Here is a 25,074-nt window from a genome sequence, read left to right on the forward strand (position 1 = left end):
ATAGCCTTTTGTAGAAGGATCTGATGGTGTTTTGGATTTCTTCAGGATCTGTTGTTATGTCTCCCTTTTCATTTCTGATTTTTTTTAATTAGGATACTATCCCTGTGCCCTCTAGTTAGTCTGGCTAAGGGTTTATCTATCTTTTTGATTTTCTCAAAGAACCAGCTCCTCATTTGGTTGATTCTTTGAATTCTTGTTTCCACTTGGTTAATTTTGCCCCTCAGTTTGATTATTTCCTGCCGTCTACTCCTCTTGTGTGAAATTGCTTCCTTTTGTTCTAGAGCTTTTAGGTGTGCTGTCAAGCTGCTAGTGTGTGCTCTCTCTAGTTTCCTTTTGGAGGCACTCAGAGCTATGAGTTTTCCTCTTAGAAATGCTTTTATTGTGTCTCATAAGTTCGAGTATGTTGTGGCTTCATTTTCATTGAACTATAAGAAGTCGTTAATTTCTTTCTTTATTCCTTCCTTGACTAAGGTATCATTGAGGAGAGTGCAGTTTCCATGTGAATGTTGGCTTTCTATAATTTATGTTGTTATTGAAGATGAGCCTTAGTCCATGGTGATGTGATAGGCTGCATGGGACAATTTCAATGTTTTTGTATCTGTTCAGGCCTGTTTTGTGTCCAATTATATCGTCAATTTTGGAGAAGGTATCATGAGGTGCTGAGAAGAAGGTATATCCTTTTGTTTTAGGATANAATGTTGTGTAGATATCTGCTAAATCCATTTTTTCTTTACTTCTGTTAGTTTTACTGTGTCTCTGTTTAGTTTCTGTTTCCATGATCGGTCCATTAGTGATAGTGGGGTGTTGAAGTCTCCCACTATTATTGTNTGAGGTGCAATGTGTGCTTTGAGCTTTACTAAAGTTTCTTTAATGAATTTGGCTGCCCTTGCATTTGGAGAATAGATATTCAGAATTGAAAGCTCCTCTTGGTAGATTTTACCTTTGATGAGTATGAAGTGCCCCTCCTTGTCTTTTTTGATAACTTTGGGTTGGAAGTCGACTTCATTCGATATTAGAGTGGCTACTCCAGCTTGTTTCTTCAGACCGTTTGCTTGAAAAATTGTTTTCCAGCCTTTCACTCTGAGGTAGTGTCTGTCTTTTTTTCTGAGATGGGTTTCCTATAATCAGCAGAATGTTTGGTCTTGTTTGTGTAGCCAGTCTGTTAGTCTATGTGTTTTTATTGGGGAATTGAGTCCACTGATATTAAGAGATATTAAGGAAAAGTAATTGTTGCTTCCTATCACTTTTGTTGTTAGAGTTGGTATTCTGTTCTTGTGGCTGTCTTCTTTTAGGTTCGTTGAGGGATTACTTTCTTGCTTTTTTAGTGCGCAGTTTCTTTCCTTGTATTGTTATTTTTTTTTTCTGTTATTATCCTTTGAAGGGTTTCTGTTGTGGAAAGATAATGTGTGAATTTGGTTTTGTCATGGAATACTTTGGTTTCTCCATCTATGGTAATTGAGAGTTTGGCTGGGTATAGTAGCCTGGGCTGGCATTTGCATTTTTTTAGTGTCTCTATAACATCTGTCCAGGATCTTCTGGCTTCCATAGTCTCTGGTGAGAAGTCTGGAGTAATTCTAATAGGCCTGCCTTTATATGTTACTTGATCTTTTCCCCTTGCTGCTTTTAATATTTTGTCTTTATTTAGGGCATTTGTTCTGATTATTATGTGTCAGGAGGAATTTCTTTTCTGGTCCAGTCTGTTTGGAGTACTGTGGGCTTCTTGTATGTTCATGGGCATCTCTTTCTTTAGGTATGGAAAGTTTTCTTCTATAATTTTGTTGAAGATATTTTCTGGCCCTTTGAGTTGAAAATCTTCATTCTCATCCATTCCTATTATCCGTAGGTTTGGTCTTCTCATTGTGTCCTGGATTTTCTAGATGTTTTGAGTTAGGATCTTTTTGCATTTTGCATTTTCTTTGATTGTTCCCTATGGAATGTTCTGCACCTGAGATTCTCTCTTCCATCTCTTGTATTCTGTTTCTGATGCTCGCATCTATGGTTCCTGATTTCTTTCCTAGGTTTTCTATCTCCAGGGTTGTCTCTCTTTGTGTTTTCTTTATTGTTTCTATTTCCCTTTTTAGATCCTGGATTGTTTTGTTCAATTCCATCTCCTTTTTGGTATTGTTTTCCTGTAACTCTCTAAGGCCTTTTTGTGTTTCCTCTTTAAAGGCTTCTAGCTTTTTACCTGTGTTTTCCTGCATTTCCTTCTTAAGGTCCTCCATCATCATCATAATAAGTGACTTTAGATCCATGTCTTGCTTTTCTGGTGTGATGGTGTATCCAGGACTTATTATGGTGGGAGAGTTTGGTTCTGATGATGCCAAGTAACCTTGGTTTCTGTTGCTTCTGTTCTTATGCTTGCCTCTTGCCATCTGATTATCTCAAGTATTTGTTGTCCTCAATATATCTGATTGGAGCCTGTTCTTCCTATAATCCCAGTTGATTCAGGACTCCTCAGAGTCCAGCTTTCTCTGTGATCCTTTGCTTGTGGGCTCCTGTGAACCTGAGATTCTGGGTGTGTCAGAGTTCTTGGTAGTCAAGTTCCTCTGAGACCCTGAAATACTGGTGTGACCAAGCTCTTTTTATCCTGGGATCCTGTTGTCAATAATTCTGGGCATGTTACAGTGCCTGGAAGTGGTATCTCATTTGAAGAGCGTGGAGCTCTCTGGTCAGTGGTCCTAAGATCGCATGGAGAGTCCTCTAGGGACCTTGGGGGTATTCACCGACTCTCGCCCAAGGTGACCCGGTGCTGGTGCCAACCGGAAGGGACTTGTGACCCTGGTCAGGTCGGGTTTTCTGCTTCCCTAATGCTGTCTCAGGTCCGGCGCAATTGGATTGGAATAGAAGTTGTGTTCCACTCACCAGTGGTCCTAAGATCGTGTCGAGAGTCCTCTAGGGACCTTGGGGGTGTCCGCCGACTCCTTGACCAAGGCGACCCGGTCTACTTTTTTTTAAAGGACCAGTAGTATTTAGTTTTACCCCAGGTCTCTGGGATATCTAGTCTCTGGTTCTTGATGGCCCAGGCAGTGTTGGGTATGAATTCCAACTTGTAGAAGAGCCTTAAGTCAACCCACTTCCACAAGCTTTGTGCTACCATTGCCCTAGCATTCTTTGCAGTCAGTACACCTTGTAGATCAAAGGGTTTGTGGTTGGGTCAATGTTTGCATTTCTCTTTTGGTAGCCTGAAGAGAACCTTCCCATAGCAAGTACACTAGAACATAGGGGTGAATGTTCAGTGTAGGTACCAGTTGGATTTCTTCATGATCAGTGCGTCATGTGGGTGTTGTCCTCAGCAGTGGGGTTTTGCTGTCCATTTCTGGAGAGCAACTTACTTTCTTGGCAACAACCCGGGTTGTTTGGAGATTTCCATGGGACTCCTTTGGCCAACAACTCAATTGTATATGACCAGTCCCAGTACTGGAAGCTTTGTTTATTGATAAGAGATGGTCAGCTGTGGCACCATCTCCTCTGTTGTGTGGAGACTTCATTAGGACTGTCTTAATATATTTTAGGAGGTTTCCACTGCACTAGGTTTCCATGCGATGTCCTCAATTTCCTCAAATGCCAGTCAATTCTAGCTGTCTCTCTACTCATTCACTCTCTCAAGCCAATTTCTTATCCCCTTTCCCACCTGATCCTCCTGGTCCCACTCCCCCCTGCCCCTGCAATTTCAATCTACACGTATAATTATTTTATTTCCCCTTCCAGGGAGATCCATGTGTCCCAGCCCGGTCCCCTTCATTTATAACTAACCTCTCTAGGCCTATGCATTGCAGCTTGGATATCATTTACCTAACAGCTAATATACACATATAAGTGAATATACACCATACTTACCTCTCTGGTTACCTCACTCAGAATAACTTCTTTTTTTCCTAGTTCCATCCATTTGCCCATAAATCTCATGATGTCACTTTTTTGACATCTGAGTGATAATACTCTACTGTGTAAATGTACAACATTTTCTTTACTCGTTTCTTGTATTGAATACATTTAAGTTGTTTCCGTTTCTGGCTATTATGAATAGAGCAGCAATGAACTGAACAAGTATCCTAATGGCAGGGTGAAGCATATATGCTCAAGAGTGGTGGTATAGCTGGATGTTGCGGTAGGTAGATTCCTGTCTTTCTGAGGAACCACTACAATGATTTCCATAGTGGCTACACAAGTTTGCACTTCCACAAGCAATAAATGAGTGTTCCTCTTATTCCACATCCTCACCAGTGTGAGCTGTCACTTGTGTTATTGGTTTTTTTAGCCATTCTAACAGATATAAGATAGGATCTCAATGTAGTTGTGATTTTCATTTCCCTGATGGCTAAGGATGTTGAACATTTCTTTAAGTGTCTCTTAGCCATTTGATTTTCCTCTATTGGAAATTCTCTGTTTAAATCTGTACCCCATTTTTCAACTGAGTTCTTTATATATATTTGGATATTAGTCCTCTATTGGATGTGGACTTGGTAAAAATCTTCTCTCATTCTGTAGGTCGCCCACATTGTCTGAGTGACAGTATCCTTTGCCTCAAGAGAAAAACTTTTATGTGAAGGAAATAACAATTAGAAGTGAAGGCTGTACCTATTACAATTTGATATAATGTCTATACTCAATAATTCTATATTCTTTTGTTTGTATATTTAGGCTCATTCCATAACCCTATTCTAACCTACCCCGAGGTCTGTCTTATATATACCTGTACTTTCTAGTAGTCGTCCAAGTGTATTTGACTTTTTTTCTGAATGAACTCCTTAACTTGGGAATTAAAGTAAAAAAAAATTAATCAATAGGAATGAAACTTGATTGCATTTACAGGAGGAAAAGAATCAATGAAGCTAAAATAGGAGATTATTGTGGTTGTGGAAGAGAAATGAGAAAAGACTGAAGAAAAGGTGAGAGTCTAAGAGAAGGCTGTAGCTAAACACTCTGATGACGTCACTGACAGAGTTTCAGATGGAGAAGAATGTGGAACAAGGAAGAGAGAATATTGGAGAAATAAGGGCTGAAAACTTTCCAAATTGGAAGAAGATGTGAATAGGAATATCTAAGAACTGTAACAAACGTTAAGTAGGATGAACTCAAAGGAATCCAACCAAGACACAAAGACCAAAAAAGCTTTAGAAGAGGTGAATATGATCAAGTTGAAGTATAATCAAGCTTAGAAATATCACAAGGAAATGAATTAGCTATAATACATATACTAATAAAAACATAAAGAAAAAAGCATGTTTTGAAGGTTCCTGAAGAGCTATATAGACTTCCAGTTCCAAATAAGAAAACTCCCATGTCACCTGGCTATCTTCCAGGTGAGAGGAATGAGCTTCCATAGAGCCCACAGGTACAATCCATTTCTGCAAAACCCCCAGTCAAACAGCAAAAGCTCTTATGCAGGAGACACTATCATGAGCAACTGTGTAATAAATGCTTGTCACATGTTAGGTGCTATGAGTTACTTTGTCTTTGAAATTTCTTTCTTTCTTTATTATATGTAGGTACACCGTGGCTGTCTTCAGACACTCCAGAAGAGGGCACCAGATCTCACTGTGGATGGTTGTGAACCACCATGTGGTTCCTGGGATTTGAACTCAGGATCTTCAGAAGAGCAGTCGGTGCTCTTAACCACTGAGCCATCTCTCCAGCCCCTCACTTCCTCTTTACAGTGAGGTTAAGAATCTACTGTTTACCGAGTTTACAGTTCAGCAAAGGAGGAAAAAGGTTAAGTAACTGTGATGTGGAGACTGGACTGAAAGCTAGGGATGGATGACACTCAGAAACTTATTGTCTTGGATGCTAGCTGTCATAGGTGTGTTTATATATTTAAAAATACTGCCAGAATAACATTACTAATAAAAAATGAGAAGCAACGTCATTCCTATCCTTTACTTTCCCTTTATGGCCAAATAATTCACTTCAAAGCAAACGGCAAGTTTTTATTACAGAAGAAAAAGCAGACTGCACAGTCTTTGGTTCCAAGAGAAAAGATAGTAACAAACGTGGCCTATTCCTTGACACAAGTTAAAGACTGACCTTACATGATGCCAGTCTTCCCTCTTGTCCCAAGGGAAGCAGTCATGGTGGCATGCATTGTCCCTTGCAGAATTCAGTATTCATAAGTACCTCTCGGCTATTCTGTTACACTAATGGTTTTCATGTTTATGAAAGTGACTAATGACTAAAATTGCATCAACATGTGCAGCAGAAAGAATGCCAGTTGAAAATGATTTTTTCTCTCTCTCCTTGCTAATGAGGCCTTTTCTCAAGGTGCTGGAGCCTGGGGTGATGAGGGAGCTCACTGATTCTGTTTCTGTGTTTTACATCCACTAATGCCTATTCGGAAATTGAAGCAACAGTCTCATCACAAGGGGAGGTTCTAGGCGACCTTAAGAACTTGTCAGAGAAAGTGTTCATCTGAGGATACAGTCTCAGAAGAGTAATTTTTAATTAGAAAAAGTGAAGTGTTTCCACTGTATAAACAGATGTCACATACCAGCTCAGCTGTAGTTGTGGTTGGAAACAAAAATGTCTATTCCATGACCCCTTGATGACATTCCCTGGAGACAAAGCTGATGTCAGATGGTTCACAAAGAGTTGCCTCTCAAGCTATCTCTGCTGTTGTTTTTCCTTTAGGTCCCCACAGAAGAGTCACAGGATGCTGTTGGTTTATGAAAATATGTTGAACACAGGCAGTTCTTGATCAATTATAAATACAATTTCATGGTGGGGAAAGGCTTGCTATACACACACACACACACACACACACACACACACCAAGCACATCTAGGGGAGTGTTATTTATTCATTCTGGCACTTTGTGAATGAGTTCCTTTAGTTCTGAGCAGACACTATGGAGGTGAGTCAGGAACTCTCAGAAGCTCAATGGCTCAGTCAGTGAGACCAACAAGCTCTGTGGTGAGAGTATGTTCATCAGGCTTCTCCCACTCTCCACTCTAGAAACTATTGTCAATCCTTCCTACCCATCCGACCCATCCTTCAGCCTGACAATTTACCAGATGGAGATAAGGCACATTGTGAAGATGCTGATAAGGTTTTTAGTAAGAAAAATTTCAAACTCAAGCAAGATAAATGTAGGCCCAGTTTTAGGAATGATAAAATCTGACAGACCAGGCCTTAAAAAATGATGGTGGGGAGCTGTGGTTTTCACAGGAGAGTTCTGGGGTGGACTTGGGGGAGGTCTGAGAAGCACTCCAAGGCTCTTTTGAAAGAGATACCAGTCAATGTCTTGCTAAATTAATATGGGCTCTTTTTCCTGCAATACTAGCAGCTGTGTCTACAGCATTATGCACATAAGGCAAGTGCTTTATTACTGAGCTATACTCCCAGCCCTTCAGTATGAGCTCTTGGCCAAAGCTAGGTTTTCTTCACCAGCTTCTTCAAGTAAAAAGACATTCTGTAGATGACTCAGCTCTCATGAGGAATTTCTTGTCAATTAAGACTACATCATCCCCTAATTCGTTGTGGTTTCTGATTGACTTCAGTGTGCTAGTACAGTGGACATAAAGGTGAATTGGAAACACACACACACACACACACACACACACACACACACACTCCCTAGCTCTTTTATAACATGATCCTATTTGTTTTCTTGGACGTGTAATTACTGAAAGGCCCCTAGGTACTAAATGCTGGGCTAAGCACCTTTCGTATCTGATAGGTAAATATTTTGTTATTCTTCCATGCCTGCTTAAGAAAGCCTAGCCACAAAAGGATAATTGCTACTCTCCCATTGGAGAGTTAGAAGTACCCAAGGCAAACTGCTTTGCTGAAAACTTCCCGTGCTGCTGCTCTGCATCTGTACTTGCCTGTGCTTTGGGGGAAATTTTAAAGTCAGGGGAAATAAAGGCAGAAAAAAAGGAAACCACTCCTAGCCCCACAATATACCAGCAACAATTTATTTATTTTGATACGTTTTCCCATGTGGGCATTTCCCTTCACCACTGAGTGGTCCATTTGTTGTTGTTTCTGGCATTTCAGACTCTATAGGTCTTCACCCGAGCACAGGGAGAACCACTCTATTGATCACATAGCCCTGAGATACTTCCCTGAAGCCCTACAGAACTCTGTTCACTTAAAAAGAAAAGCAACAATAAAATAATCCAAATTGGCACCAAGGGATAAATGAAAATCAGATTGCTTAAATTACATGATGGTGAGCTTCAAATTCATGTCTCTTCTGCATGACTTTTTGACTACCTTCCCATGTTAGCAAAAATTATAAATTCTGGGGTTAGTGAAATCTTGAGTAACCTTGAATACAAAGTCTTTATGTAATGTATTTCCCAGATTCTTTTATTATTGGTTTATTTTTCCTTTTTTTACACTTTGTTGGGTATGTAAGTAATATACAAACACTGCATATTTTGAATAGAGATGAATTCATGAGTTTGAACTGAGTCATCCACCTAAGATGCCATCATGATGGTCCTGATAAGAAATGCTTGTTGAAGGGAGCTAAAACCATCCAGTGGAAGAAAGACAGCATTTTCAACAAATGGTGCTGGCACAATTGGTTGTTATCATGTAGAAGAATGCAAATCGATCCATTCCTATCTCCTTTGTACTAAGGTCAAATCTAAGTGGATCAAGGAACTTCACATAAAACCAGAGACACTGAAACTTATAGAGGAGAAAGTGGGGGAAAGCCTTGAAGATATGGGCACAGGGAAAAGATTCCTGAATAGAACAGCAATGGCTTGCGCTGTAAGAACGAGAATTGACAAATGGGACCTCATGAAATTGCAAAGCTTCTGCAAGGCAAAAGACACTGTCAATAAGACAAAAAGACCACCAACAGATTGGGAAAGGATCTTTACCTATCCTAAATCAGATAGGGGACTAATATCCAATATATATAAAGAACTCAAGAAGGTGGACTCCAGAAAATCAAATAACCCCATTAAAAATGGGGCTCAGAACTGAACAAAGAATTCTCACCTGAGGAATACCGAATGGCAGAGAAGCACCTGAAAAAATGTTCAACATCCTTAATCATCAGGGAAATGCAAATCAAAACAACCCTGAGATTCCATCTCACACCAGTCAGAATGGCTAAGATCAAAAATTCAGGTGATAGCAGATGCTGGGGAGGATGTGGAGAAAGAGGAACACTCCTCCATTGTTGGTGGGATTGCAAGCTTGTACAACCACTCTGGAAATCAGTCTGGCGGTTCCTTAGAAAATTGGACATAGTACTACTGGAGGATCCAGCAATACCTCTCCTGGGCATATATCCAGAAGATGTCCCAACCAGTAAGAAGGACTCATGCTCCACTATGTTCATAGCAGCCTTATTTATAATAGCCAGAAGCTGGAAAGAACCCAGATGCCCCTCAACAGAGGAATGGATACAGAAATTATGGTACATTTACACAATGGAGTACTACTCAGCTATTAAAAACAATGAATTTATGAAATTCCTAGGCAAATGGATGGACCTGGAGGGCATCATCCTGAGTGAGGTAACACAATCAATCACAAAGGAACTCACACAATATGTACTCACTGCTAAGTGGATATTAGCCCAAAACTTAGGATACCCAAGATATAAGATACAATTTCCTAAACACATGAAACTCAAGAAGAATGAAGACCAAAGTGTGGACACTGTGCCCCTTCTTAGAATTGGGAACAAAACACCCATGGAAGGAGTTACAGAGACAAAGTTTGTAGCTGTGACGAAAGTATGGACCATCTAGAGACTGCCATATCCAGGGATCCACCCCATAATCAGCTTCCAAATGCTGACACCATTGCATACACTAGCAAGATTTTGCTGAAAGGACCCAGATGTAGCTGTCTCTTGTGAGACTATGCCGGGGCCTAGCAAACACAGAAGTGGATGCTCACAGTCAGCTATTGGATGGATCACAGGGCTCCCAATGGAGGAGCTAGAGAAAGTACCCAAGGAGCTAAAGGGATCTGCAACCCTACAGGTGGAACAACATTATGAACTAACCAGTACCCCGGAGCTCTTGACTCTAGCTGCATATGTATCAAAAGATGGCCTAGTTGGCCATCACTGGAAAGAGAGACCCATTGGACACACAAACTTTATATGCCCCAGTACAGGGGAATGCCAGGGCCAAAAAAATGGGAATGGGTGGGTAGGGAAGTGGGGGGAGGGTATGAGGGACTTTTGGGATAGCATTGGAAATGTAATTGAGGAAAATATGTAATAAAAAAAGTAAATCAAATATTTATACTAAGCTGTGATACAATTGAAGAAAATCACTCACAGTATTCATAATAACTACTATGTGTTACATATTCTTCACAGTATTGTAAATTTTATGCTGGTGATATTTTTATTAAATGTACTCTGTAATGATTTTAAAGGATGATATAATAGTCATCAATTAAAAAATATAAATGGCAAAAAAAGAAATGCTTGTTGAAAAATACCCATGGGTGGAGTAACAGGGACAAAGTTGGGAGCAAAGCCTGAGGAACAACCATCCAGAGACTGCCCAACTTGAGGATCAACCCCATAAACAACCACTAAACCCAGTCACTAGGCAGATGCCAACAAGAGCCTTCTGACAGGACCCTGATATAGCTATCTCCTGCGATGCTCTGCCAGTGCCTGGCAAATACAGAAGTGGATGCTCACAGTCATCCATTGGACGGAGCACAAGGTTCCCAATGAAGGAGCCAGAGAAATACCCAGGGAGCAGAAGGGGACTGAAGCCCCATAGAAGGAACATCAATATGAACTAGCAGGTACTCTCACAACTATACCACCAATCAAAATAAACACATGGTGGAACTTGTGGCTCTAGTTATATTTGTAGCAGTCGGTCATCAATGGGAGCAGAGGCCCTTGGTCCTGTGAATGCTCTATGCCCCAATATAGGGGAATGCCAGGACCAGGAATGGGAGTGAGTGAGTTGGGGAGCAGGGGGAGGAGGGATAGTGGATTTTCAGAGGGGAAACTAGGAAAGCAGATAACATTTGAAATGTAGATAAAGAAAATATCTAATAAAAAAAGAAAAAAAAAAGAAATGCTTGTTGAGTTCCACCTATACAAGCTCTGATGTGATGCAGGATATATAGTTTCTTAGCTATTCACATAAAATTCTGTTCTGTAGAACAGTAGTTCCTAAATATTGGGCCTGAGTCCTCACAGTTTTCAACAAATTTTTATTGGTACATAAACTAAGAAATGATTATTTCCTAACGAGAATGTATTCCAATTAGGAAACTATTACAGTCTCATGCTAAAAGTTTTACATCTCAAAGTACCAAAGCCCAGGAATCTTATGCAGTTCTTGGTGACCTCTCAGGAGATGTGAGGCTTGGGAAGTGGTATAACTTGATTTATGTTGCTGTAATAAATCAAGAGCTACATAGGAGAGGAAAATGGGTTTAACCTTCCAGGTTGCAGTATGTGATTGGAAGAAGTCAGGGTACGAACTCATGCAAGAATTTGGAGGCTGTCCTACTTGCCATTCCATCCAGCATTACCCTAGCCAGGGAACTCCCTTCATACCAGAGAAAGATCTAGAAACCATAGCACTCACAGGATCATGATTAACTGGTTCATATACAGCAAGACCACCTGCCTAAGCAATGGTGCTGCCCATAGTGGGCTGGGCTCTCCTACATTAAATAACAACCATGACATCCCCCCATAAGATATGCACACAGGCCAGTCTTATCTATACAATTCTTCAATTGAAGCTCTCCTCTCAAATAATTTTAGGTGGTATCAAGTTGGCAGATAACGTTAGAAAGGATGGAATGGTAGACAATGACAACAGCAACAGTGGTCAAAACCATAACAGAATAGTAGCTAACACCAAGAGTGCTTACTTGTGAAGCTCTAACACCGTAGAAAGTATTTTACATGGATTTGCACATTTATTCCTAGTGCAGATCCTCTGAGGTAGATGACAATACACATCCTAATTTTTAAAAAGAAGGAACTGATGTGTGGAGTTCTTGAATTCCAAAGTTCCTCCATTTCATTAATGATTCTATACTCTACGTCTGTTTAATTTACCCCCACAGCTGACAGAAAGTTGATCTATAGGACCAGGCATTGTAAGAAATCTCCTGGTGGCTTTTTTCCACTGGGATTCCTTCTAAAACAAGTTTTACTGGGTAGTCCTTCTTCTTTGTTTGCATGTACTTATGGGTGTACGGGTGCATATGTATGTGGAGACTGCAGGTCAGCTTTGTGTTTTATTCTTCACAAGCCATCCACCTTGTTTTGTGATGTAGTTTCTCTCATTGGCCCAGATAATTTCCATATTCTTTCATCTATCTACCAGGCTAAAATGGAGACAACCCCAGTGATCTCCATGTCTCTCCTTGCTGAATACTGGGAAACCAACATTTGCTACTACACCCAGCTTTAAACAACAAACAAACAAAACTATGGACAGGTTCTGGGAATCGAATGCAGGAGTCTTACCAGCTGATCTATCTTCCCTTGCCTATAGGTAGACTTTTGAATCATTTATGGGCAATACTGATTTAGATTTTATTCTTCTTGATTCAGACTACAGAGACTGGACAGAATATCTGGAAAATATTCTCTCTGTCATCTCATTAAAAGCCCAAGCAACACAGTTCACAGGAAACTTCTTGTGGTGGGCCTAACAAGTTGTGTTCACTGTGCTGAAATGGCGAAATGGGGGCCTTTCCTTGCTTCTTCTTTGTGGTTACTTAATGCAAGTAGATTTCCCAGCATGGAAATTAGTTTCAATATTTATTTAGAATATGACAGTTCATTATTTTGTTCCAAAAGCTGTTAAGTGCCTATTTCTTCCTCCTTTTCATATGTGACACAGACCTGAGTCTTTTTGCACCTACATAAAAAACTCCTTAAATACACATTTAAAAACTGTGTATATTAAATATAATAATCTCAATAAAACTTTATCTGTAAGTTGTATCATGGAAATTTTTCCTTTGTAATTATATTTCCAGCATAACTACAGTGTATTAAGTATCATAAGGGCTCATAGCACTTCTTATTTCTTTCAAAACTCAGTAGAGGTTCATCCAAACACTACTGCACAGCATGCTAGGATTGCATGATTGTGGGTCACTCATTACAGAACAATTTAGTTGCCACTCTTTTATATTACTTTCTTCAAAATGATTTCCTGGCTGGAATTATTCCCCAGAGATTTTTTTTCTGATGTTGTATAGGTAACCCCAGTAAAATGTAAATCTCTTTTGGAAGAGGTAGACCTTGCTGGTTATATTTAATGTATTGATTGTATTCAACTGTTCTCTGATCTATACAGTGTCATGTGGTTGTGAATAATTAATTTTGTGCTAAGTCCTCTGTGGTTCACATTCCTTTTAGGGATATTTTGACAACTGTATGTTTTGAGTTATCTGAGTGGTGTCAGTGTGAAAGGCTTTATTCCATTGTCCCCAGAGTACTGTGAATTTCAGAATGCACTTCCTCTGACTGTGGATTTTAAAAAGGCAGAACTCATAGTCAATGGCCGGGAAAAGTCCACACTAGTTCTCATTTAGAAAGAGAAGTAATTTTAGGTAAAAGATGGTTCTGTCCTTGTCTATATTCCACGACTGCATATAGAAACATAATCCCTCACCGTGATTGAGGATTTAGGGAGTCAATAATTGTGCTAAGCATTGTGGCCATCTTTATCTCTTTTTATCCTTCCCACAGCCCTAGGAGATTGCTACTGTTAGGTCTTACCCTTTGCAGACGAGAAAAACACAGCTTGGGGATGTCAAGTTCCTAACCTCGGCTCACACAGTTGAACAGTGAAGCTTGATATGAGTTGCAGAGCCCTTGATTTTAACCACTTTACTAAATTGCATTTCTACAACAATTCAAATAATCTGGCAAGTCTTTTATGGGTTTAAATTCTCAATTTTAAGATACTTTTTTTTTCTACTACATAAAAATCTAATCCGTTTCTTCAGAAAATTACCATCTTGTAGCCAAGTCCTTGCTGTGTAACCCCACAATTTCCAGCCCATAGCCTACCTCTGGGTATCCTAATCTTTGGTCCATTAATCCCACCCAGGGGTGCCATCCCTCTCTGAGTTTGATATGAGTAGACAGTGAGAGGCTCACTTGAGCTGGTTTTGTGTGTAGAGTAGCGATGTCCTGGAGAACCTCTCTGCTAAATTTGTTTTAATCCAGCCTTTATCTAGGAGCAAACAGACATGCTCAGGAAATAGGTCTTAGGAGCAGGAACTTCTGTAGAGAATGCATTCTGGCAAAGACCTTTACTGCAGTCTCCCTGCAGAAGTTCTCCCTGATAGGCCATCGTGCTTTTGCAGTGAGATTCCGATGTCTGAGTCATGTGGCCAGGGTTGTGGGTACCTTTCTTTGAAGATGCATCCAGGTTCCTTCAGAAAAACGAATGTCATCATTCATACACAATGGTTTTGGCTTTTGTTGTTTCATGTGTGTGTATGTGTGTGTGTGTGTGTGTGTGTGTGTGTGATGTGTCAGTGCATAGGATTGTATTGTATATGTGTGGGGAGGAATTGCATACATACCCATGTGTGCCCTTGTGGAGGCCAGAGGTTGCTCTCTATTGCTCTACACCTTTTGTTGTTTAAAAGATTTATTTATTTTATGTGTTTGAGTGTTTTAGCAGCAAGTATATACATATGTATATACATATGTTCCATATGTATTCCTAGTATTTGAGTTAGCCATAAAAGGGTATCAGATACCTTGGAACTCGAGTGACAGGTGGTTGTAAGCCAGAATGTGGGTGCTGGGAACCAAATTTGAGTACGCTGTTGAGTGGCAAATGTTCTTAGCCACTGAGACATATCTCCTGCCCCCACTTTTTGAGACACATCTCTCACTGAATCTGCTGGACTGGTTAGTCTGCACACCCCAGGGGTCTCCCTGCACAGCCCCTAGGCTGAAGTTACAGATGTCTGCAATCAAACCAGCTTTTAATGTGGGTTCTGAACTCATATCCTCATGCTTAGACAGAAAACATTCTTCCTGAGCTTTCTCTCCAGCCCCGTAGAACTTCATAATTGCTTGGTGCTGAAGGCTTTCTTGTGTAAGGCTGAGCTTGGCATTTTTACTCCTGGGTTCTTGGTTTTAATTCCAGTTTGCCTTTGAAAAGTAAATTCCCAAAGCCATTTTTAACAAGTATAAAGCTTATTTGAGGGAGTTTATGCATTACATTAATTAGAACGCTTGTGTCTCTAAAGGACTCCAAGGAACACTTAGAACAGAGCTGGTTCCACCGCACCGAAGTTAGTGGAGAACCAAGATAACACAGAAAAGGGAGAGAAAGATTGATGGGATGGTAGAGCCAAAAGAAACTGAGTCAGTAACTCATGCACACCCCAATATTTATGGTAAGTAAACTGAGCTACAGCTACAAAATTAGCTAATAGAGATATGGAACCCAGATGATTTAACTTTCAGGGACCCCTTTCAGTTCTATTTCTGGCAATAATCTCTAATATTCTCCTATTTTGGACACCAATTAACTTCTAACTAGACTAGTGATAGACTACAACGAAATCAAATTTCTTGAATTATGCTACAAAATACATCGAAAGGCTTCTTTGTGCTATGAAGTGCCAAACACTGAGGAACTCAGATGAGCCAAACTGAGGTCCTATGCAATGGACCCCCTGTGCACTGCAGGGGATAGTGTCTATCCCAGGAAGCAAGTGGCTCTTTTAAAGGTAAGCACAGGGCACCTTAGGAGCACATAGATAGGGGATCAGAGCTAGTCTTGAACTCAGAGAGGGCTTCTGAGAAAAGGAGATGTTTTTTAGATATGGATGACAACAGAGACTTGGCCAATTGGGATGAAGGAGAGGATAAAGAAATTATGAAAAAGAAAGTAGAAAATGAAATGATTGGAAAGTTGAGGGTAAAGTATAGGCTACAGATGGGAACAAGGGAAAAAAGAATCAGAGAGGGCGGTACAGACTACTCCCTGGACCATCTTACAAGAGCATGGAAATACGGAGTAAATGTCTTAGCTGTATTCTCCTAGACAGATGTCCACGGCAAACCCAGGGCTAGCAGTGAACGCTTCAGGGGAAATAGATATTGGGGCATGTGATGGTTTGTAAATGTTTGGCCCAGGGAGTGGCACTATTAGGAGGTGTGACTTGTTGGAGCATGTATGTCACTGTGGATGTGGGCTTTAATACCCTTGTCCTGCTACCTGGAAGCCAGTATTCTGCTAGCAGCCTTCAAATGAAGATGTAGAACTCTCAGCTCCTCCTGCACCAGGCCTGCCTAGATGATGCCATGCTCCTGCCTTGATGATGATGGACTGAACCTCTGAACCTGTAAGCCAGCCTCAATTAAATGTTGTCCTTTATAAGACTTGCCTTGGTTATGGTGTCTGTTCACAGCAGGGCCCTTCAGGAACTTTGGAGTAAATGAACTGCTGAGAACATCAGTTCACCAAGCACTGTTACAGTTGTATGCTCCACTGTCTGAACCTACCAGTTCCTGACAGAGAGATCCACGTGGCCATGCTTCAGGTTTGTTTCTTTTTACAGAAAAGCTTGAACTCACCTCGATGGGCATTTCTTTTATGTAGCTCTGATTAAGAGATGCAATGGCAGTTAACAAATTGCAGTGTCTTTCTCAACTTCAGCCCTGAATTGATTGATCAAGGCTGTTGACTATAGACAGGATAGTTCAGGAAACAGTTCCAGAAACTGAAAGTCCAAGACCAACGTATCTATGGATCTTATTTCTTTTAAGGACTTTGAGGTAGAATCTGTCCCATGCCTCTTCTATAGCTTTTGATGATTTGGTTGGTGGTGGGGCAATCTTTGGCATTCCTTAGCTCATAGGTTTATGAAGAAATTAGTCATACTGGATTATGGGTTACCAATCAACCTCATTTTCACTTCATAATCTCTCTAAAACTCTGCCTCCAAATATGGTCACAGTCTGAATGAGTTAGGACTTCAACATATATCATTTTTATGGGGGAGATACAAGTCAAACTACAACAATTTTCCATTCTATCCCCCAAATATAAGCATCAAAGAAAATATAAAACTATATCAATAAAAATTATGAGGGATATTTAGAGATGGTATAAGCTTTCTGCTAGCAGTTTAGACAAAACAAAATCCCATGTAAAATTGAGCAGTAATTCTTTTTAAAGATGGGTATAGGTGAAGGTGGGGCAGTGATAGCTTGATTAAATCTAATAGGAACACACACAGGATGAGAATCAAACACATATGTTAGTAACAAAAAACAAAGACAAGCAAACTTTTATCTAAACATATCATGCTTCTTTAGTGATACAAAAAAATCTCTCTTTCTACCACACCCCTAAAGCCTGAAGAGCCCTGGTTAATTCTTGGGGCTTTGATGGATTAGGACAACAGCATTTTTCTCAGCTTTCCATACATAGATCAGAGACCCTGGGAGAGCCACTGTTACATGTGGTGATTGCAACTTTCTGAGGAAGTAATTGTGGAAGAGTCCCACCAACCATTCCTCAAGCTGTGTGGATAACAAACACAGCCTTACGATTATTTTAACAATATTCAATCTAGGGTATCACATTCTTATGTATCCTTGTTTGATGCATAAAAGCCACTTGTAATTTTTATGGAAACCTGTAGAGAGAACTGGAGTTTTTGCTGATGTTACACAGTTTGAAATGGGGTTTTCCTTCATGCTCATTATTTATGTTCTCTGGAACCTTGTTGTTCCATTTGATTATGCATTTTTATTATAAAAGCTAGCTGCAAGATACAAAAAAAAAATCAGCCTCAGAAACCTGCTGATGTGGATTTTTATGGAAATGGAATTCAAATGCTGAGACCAATATCAGAAGCCATGATTACAAAATGCAGTGGTCGTGACTGAAGTCACTCATCTCCTTTCCCTTTCTTTTACCTCTTGGTCTGAGCTAAGCTCCTCGATGGCTGATACAGCAGAGCGATGCACAGTCATCTTTCCTTGTCTTCTAAAGAAGCAGTACCTGCCCGACTAGCCATGATACTCCACGTGCAAGTACTGTCATTGAGATCACACTTAGAATTAGTTCCCATCACTTGTGAATCGATAGCATCTGCTTTGTTTCTGAGCATGTTGTTTTGACACTAGATTACAGCTTTCATTTGAAATACCTACCATGGGCGTGTACCTTGAAAACTCAGTTCAGAGTTGGTAGTGTTTAGAAAACTCTAGAAATTTGCAAAGTACTAGTTACCACGGCTAACTGATAGTCACTAAGAAAGAAAGGTTTTGGAACCTCCAGCTTTTTTTTTTTTAGGTATTTATTTCATTTACATTTCCAGTGCTATCCCAAAAGTCCTCCACACGCTCCCCTACCCACTCCCCCACCCACCCACTCCCACTTCTTGGCCCTGGCATTCCCCTGTACTGAGTCATATAAAGTTTGCACGACCAATGGGCCTCTCTTTCCACTGATGACCGACTAGGCCATCTTCTGATACATATGCAGCTAGAGACACAAGCTCTGGGGGGTACTGGGTAGTTCAAATTGTTGTTCCACCTATAGGGTTGCAATTCCCTTTAGCTCCTTGGTTACTTCTAGCTTTTTAAAGGTGGAAACAGTGGGAATTTGATCTGGAATGAAATGGTTTCTTTTGTCTTAATACTTACGAGCTTTGGTGAGCAAGCAAAGAACGGTCAGTGGACAACTGTGAGAGGAACTGAACACCATTTCACAGATATCACTTTCCCTAGCAAATTGTGAATGTCTTATCCTCTGAATCCCAGGGATTCCATCCGCGTCAGGGTGATTCCTCCAGGTATCTGGACAGCTTACAGTCCTTTCTGCATGGGGTCCCTGCTGTGTGCTCCCAGGAGCTCATGGGCTACAGTCAGGCACAGGATTTCCCCCTGAAATCAAAGGGATGGTTTGAGGAGGACAGCGCTTTGGAGAAGTTCCAGTCACAAGGGTGGAATTAGTGTCCCTATAAATGGACTCCAGAGAGGACCCTGGTTCCTTCACGTGTCGACACAACAGAAAGGTGCCATTTCTCAAGCAGAAAGCAGCCCTTTACCTGACACAAAAGCTGTTCATTTTTCACTTCCTGACTTAAAACCTGGGAAGCCAGTAGCATTTATCTACAAATCGCCCACTCCGTGGTGCTTTGTTATAGCAGTCAAGAAACTTCATCTGGAAAAGTGGGTGACTGAGCTCAGAGGCACTTCTCAATTTCAGAATGAAAGCTCATCTCCAGGGGGCTAGTAAGGCAGGGACCTCAATCTCGTAATTTTTATATTAAGTAATTAATTTGTTCACTTTACATCCCAATATTAGCCCCCTCCTCCCAGTCCCTCTCCTCCCACTGTTTCACTTCCCCTTCTCCTCTAAGTAGGGGGAGCGCCCCCCTCCGGGCACATCAGTCAGTGCAGGACTACACACATCCTCTCTCACTGAAGCCAGACAAGGTGGCCCAGTTAAGGGAATGGGATCCACAGGAAGGAAACAAACTTAGGGATGGCCCTGATCCAGTTTTTGGGAGACCTGCATGAAGACCAAGCTGCACATCTGCTTCATATGTGTGGGATGCCTAGGTTCGGTCCATGCTTGCTCTTTGATTTAACTCTCTGGGAGCCCCAAGGGGTCCAGGCTATTTCACTCTATTGGTCTTCCTCTGGAGACCCTATCCTCTTCAGGTCTCTCAATCCTTCCCTAGTCTTCTACAAATTAAACGCATGTGAGTGAAGATATTTTCCTCAAAGCAGGGGAACCCTCAGGGAGAGGAACCTCCTCACTCAAAGGGAATGTAGATGGACTCAGAAAAGGAAGGAAGGAGATAAAAAGCAGAGCCGTGGTCCTTGAGCTCAGCCCAGTGGCAGAGCTCACATCCTTGCTGTTGTGAGGTGAGTAGATTCCTCCGCATTTCCACCACTGTATGCTGTCTCACGAAAGGCTTTGACAGAGCCAATCAACTACAGATAGAAACCTTGACAAGAACTGTTCTCAACCTGTGGATCGAGGAGCCTTTGGGGGTCGAATGACGCTTTCACAGGGATCACCGTTGACCATCGTAAAACACATACATTTAATTTATACGATGATTCATAACAGTTGCAAAGTTACAGCTATGAAGAAGCAACGAAAATAATTTTATAGCTGGGGATCCCCACAGCCTGAGGAGCTGTAGGAAAAGGTCACAGCATTAGCCAAAGCTAATTAGCCCACCACAAGCCAAAACAAACCTTTCAGCTCTTGAAATGCATAACCTCTGGTATTTTGTTAAAATAATGGGAAGCTGGTAAGCATCCAGGCCAGACGATTCTGTTACTTAGAGCACCATTTATTCTGTTTGACAAGATTAAGATACAGTAGGTAGCTCCTTCTTAATGGGATGTGTAGAGCACATGTAGTCATTGTCTTTTAGTGATGACACCGATGGTGACAGTCAGAAGCCTGGTTATAATGGTGACGACAAGAAACCTGGCTATAGGACAAAACAGTGGGAAAGTTCACAAACGATTTCCTTCTCAAAGCTCAAAAGCAAGGCTGAGGAGGTGGATCTGTGGGCCAATGGCCTGCTGTGCAAGCATGAGAGTCAGTTCAGATTCCTAGCACTATGTGCAAGCTCAGTGCAACTGTGCTCACCTGGAGCCCTAGCACTGCCTGTGACTCTAGCATGTGCCAGGAACCATAGCATGTACCTGTAACCTTAGTTCTGGGGATGGAGCAGAAGGAGGAAACTTGGGGTTTCGCTGGCCAAGAAGTCTAGCCAAACCTGTGAGCGCTGTGCATGTGCAAGCATCTATCCTAGAAAACAAAACAAAACAAAACAAAACAGAAGTTTACTCCAATATTGATTTCTGGTTTCTACATGCACCCCACAAGTGAGCATACTTGCATACACATGCACACACATGTATACAAATGCATATACCACTCACACATTCCCACACACCAAAAACACAACCTCAAAGCTTGTTTGGCAAATTCTCTCTGTGTGTGTGTGTCTATGTGTGTGTGTCTCTGTGTGTGTGTCTGTGTGTGTATGTATGCAAGTGTTTGTATATGTGTGTGTGTATATGTGTGTATGTGTCTGTATGTGTGTTTATGTCTGTGTGTCTCTGTGTGTGTGTCTGTGTGTGTATGTATGCAAGTGTTTGTATATGTGTGTGTGTATATGTGTGTATGTGTCTGTATGTGTGTTTATGTCTGTGTGTCTCTGTGTGTGTGTGTCTGTATGTGTATATACCTGAGTGTGTCTCTGTGTGTGTATTAGTCAGCACCCCATGGAGACATCTAAATTATTTTTCCTGTGACTTGTCCCTATTGTCTTGAGGCTCAGTTGTAGCCCTTCATTTATGTTGTTTTAAATGTTTGGATAAATTAGGGATAAATGAGTGCCTCTGAAAGTGTCCCCACAGTGGAGAATACAGCCAACAAATGGGGAAATACCTGTGGATTTCAACAGCAAGCTGTAAGGAGTTTCCCAGGCCATGGAGGTTGACATTTTTGGCCTTGACAATTGAGAATACTGAAGCTATCAGGAAGATTTGGCTTCCGGAAGACCTGCAAAGAGTGAGGGGTGAATGCAGACTTGCGTTTATCAGACTTTCCCATGGAATGGGCGAAGTCCCTGTTTACTGAGCCCATGAAGGCAGCTTGCTTAGAACACACAGAGGATTGAGTTTCTTCTGAGATCACCACTTTCCTCCTGGGTTGGGTCCTGGTAATAGAGCAGAGACTTTGGATTCTGGGGACCTCATGGGTTTGAGGGTCCTTTGGGGACTGAGCAGAGTAAATAGTGATGGTGTGTTGAGTGCTCAGAAAAGAAAGTAGAGAAATCAGGACTGCACAAGAAAGAAGCAAACTCCTGACTCCTAGAACCTTTGCTTGATCTAGCCTAGTCTCTTCCTTTTATTCCTCCTCCTTCTCCTCCTCCTTCCCCCACCCCCTCTCTCTCCTCCCCCTCTCCCCCTGAGGTATTCATGCATTTTTAAAAATAGAATATTCACCTCCATGTAAGCCTACTAGGAGATTCTATGCCAGTTAACAGTGGGTCTCCTGTTCTCAAATGAATGCACCTAATTAAATGAGACAGATTAAGACCCAAGTGACTTGCTTGAGGTCCCTGATGTTTTGAGCTGAAAGGAGCCAGATTATACTCAGGGGATTAGAGCCTGTTTACTTGAGTATCAGCATGTGTTGATCCTGGCACCCCAGGCTACCCTTTTTCTACAGACAGGCTCTGTACGGGACCTACTTTCCATTGTGGCACCTCAAATCCCGAATGTCACACATGCCTTTGGAGCAGTGTCCCCAGGTTCCTTCTCCCGACCCATTTACTAATCCTGTGCTCCCCCTTCATGAATCTGTTACTTCCTGGAGGGTAAGCCTCACTAAAGAGGACCTTCTGAAGAAAAGGACCCGGGTGTGAGGCAAGGAGCCCATGATGCCTTCTAAGGAGCTTTGAACTTGGGAGATGCCTGCTTGGTTGGTGTGACTGCAATATGTGAGAGTTGAAAGCCTTTGTGAACATGGGATGGAATATCACAAATAACATGACTCCTGTAATTCTGGTACTTGGGAGTTGGGGACAGGATATTCAAAAGTCCAAAGTCATCTTTCAGCTACATAATGTATTAAAAACCATCTTGGGCGAGGCTCAGTGTATCAGTCAGTCTAACACAAAACCCAATAGAACCACTTTCATCTTTCTCAGAATGCAAAGGGTTCCGCTCTCTTACGCTTTCTTCACTATTATTCTGGGTTGGTGACATTTCTATCTAGCTGGAAACACTTACTGAATGTCCGCCATGTGCTCTGCACAATGCCTTTTCATATCAGAATCATCTTTAGAAACAAGACTGTAGGATGTTGGTGGTCTTTATTGTGTAATAATAGACTGTGCTGGACTGTTGACATGGCAAGGAAGATGAACTGAGCTGGGGCTGCTCACCTGCTGGGAGACTCTTATTCCATGAAAGGATAAGATATGAAATCCTGTAGCATTTGAATAGTTGGATTTTGTTTTCTTTATGACTCATTAGTCAAGATGAATAGAAAGTCTTGTTGATAATTGAATACAGTTTCCTTAAGGTTAACTTTTTTGCTATGATTTGTATTCTTTTTTTTTAAATTAAAAAATATTTATGAGTGCTCTCTGCATATATATCTGTCTGCCTGAAGAAGACATCAGATCCCTCTATAGATGGTTATGAGCCACCATGTGGTTGCTGGGAATTGAACTCAGGACCTCTGGAAGAGCAGCCAGTGCTCTTAACCGCTGAGCCATGTCCCAGTCCCTATGATTTGTATTCTTATAAAATCCATATACCATAAAAGACACCATTTTAAAATATATAGTTTTACACATTTTATATTTTAGGGCATGCTAACATTGATTTTAGAGTATCCATAGAGGGAATATCCCTATGGACACAGTTCCTATGGGAGACAGGTGAGTTAGCTCTGGCCCTCTGAAAGTAGTAGACCATCTCATGTTGTTTGAGTTCAAGGGCCTCCTGTTCAGTGGGCCATTGTTCTTACTTTTCTTGCTCTGTGACAAAATACCTGATTACAGCAACTTATTAAAGGAAGGCTCCCTACTTGGGGGGGCGGGGAGTTCATTATGGTTAGAAAGATGGAGCAGTAGGAATGAGAAGCAGCTGGTCCTGAAAGCTTGGAAGATGGAGACATCAAGGACCAGGTTTAGTATCCAAGTCTGCCCACGGAGTAGAAACACATCATCTATTGTTATTGTTATTGTTATTGTTACCAGCAATAAACATTTCTCTCAAGCCTTAAGTGTACAGTTCTGCCCAATAAACAAAATTAAACTCAAACTAGTAATGGCTTCTCGAGAACATAATCGCTCATGTTTGGACACTGCTGATTTTGAGGCACATTTGGAATTGACCAGAGGATTAATAAGAAGCACTTTGTGGGCATCTGGCTTATGAAGCAGAACACTAATTTGTATTGTTTATAAGAGCGCAAAGGGGAAAGGGTGACACATCCTATTGGCTCATTGCTGGCTCATCGCCCACCCCTGACTGTACTTGGGACTGAGCGTAACCAGTATCTCTTTTCGAGCCAGGAGAGGGGCACTGAGCATCCCTCCACTTGTTCCCAGGGAGGAAATGGAAGTAATTTTTCACATCACATTCTCATTTTTTTTTTCAGACACTAAGAAATGCTGTTAGGATGTTAGGCTCTCTCTAAAATAAAGTAAATGCTCTTGAAGGGAAATAAATAGCCACTAGGAAAGCTGAGAAACTGGGTTCAGCATTATCCAAATCTGAGTCCTCTGCAATTTGAGGGTCCCCAATTTTTCTAATCTCTACATCAACCCAAGTAGCATTTCTTGCTTATATTATAGGGTGATTCTGAGTCATGTCCTCTCACCAATCCATCTATATATGTGCGCATGCTCAAGCACTTGGTGGACAGAAGTTATTCTTGGGTTAGAGTACCATCTACCTTGTTTTTGGAGTTAGGTTTTCTCAGTGACTTGGAGCTTTGATTTGGCTAGGTTGCCTAGCCAGCCAGCCCCCAGAAGTCCATCTAATTTTATATCCTCAGAGTTGGTATTCATCTATACATGCACTATGTCTGGATGTTTTAAATACCACGTTTTGAAAACTATATATGCATATAGAATATATCTAATTTACAAATATCACATTATCATATGTGTACTGGCTATTTTTGTGTCAACTTGACACAGCTGGAGTTATCACAGAGAAAGGAGCTTCAGTTGAGGAAATGCCTCCATGAGATCCAACTGTAAGGCATTTTCTCAATTAGTGATCAAGGGGGAAAGGCCCCTTGTGGGTGGGACCATCCCTGGGCTGGTAGTCTTGGGTTCTATAAGAGTAGGCTGAGCAAGCCAGGGGAAGCAACCCAGTAAAGAACATCCCTCCATGGTCTCTGTATCAGCTCCTGCTCCCTGAACTGTCTGAGTTCCAGTCCTGACTTCCTTTGGTGATGAACAGCAGCATGGAAGTGTAGGCCGAATAAACCCTTTCCTCCCCAACTTGCTTCTTGGTCATGATGTTTGTGCAGGAATAGAAACCCTGACTAAGACAATATGTTATGTTATCATTATCTCAGCCTAGGATTCCACTCATACAGAGGA

Source organism: Mus caroli, chromosome 2, assembly GCF_900094665.2.
Source record: "Mus caroli chromosome 2, CAROLI_EIJ_v1.1, whole genome shotgun sequence".
Classification (NCBI taxonomy): Eukaryota; Metazoa; Chordata; class Mammalia; order Rodentia; family Muridae; genus Mus; species Mus caroli.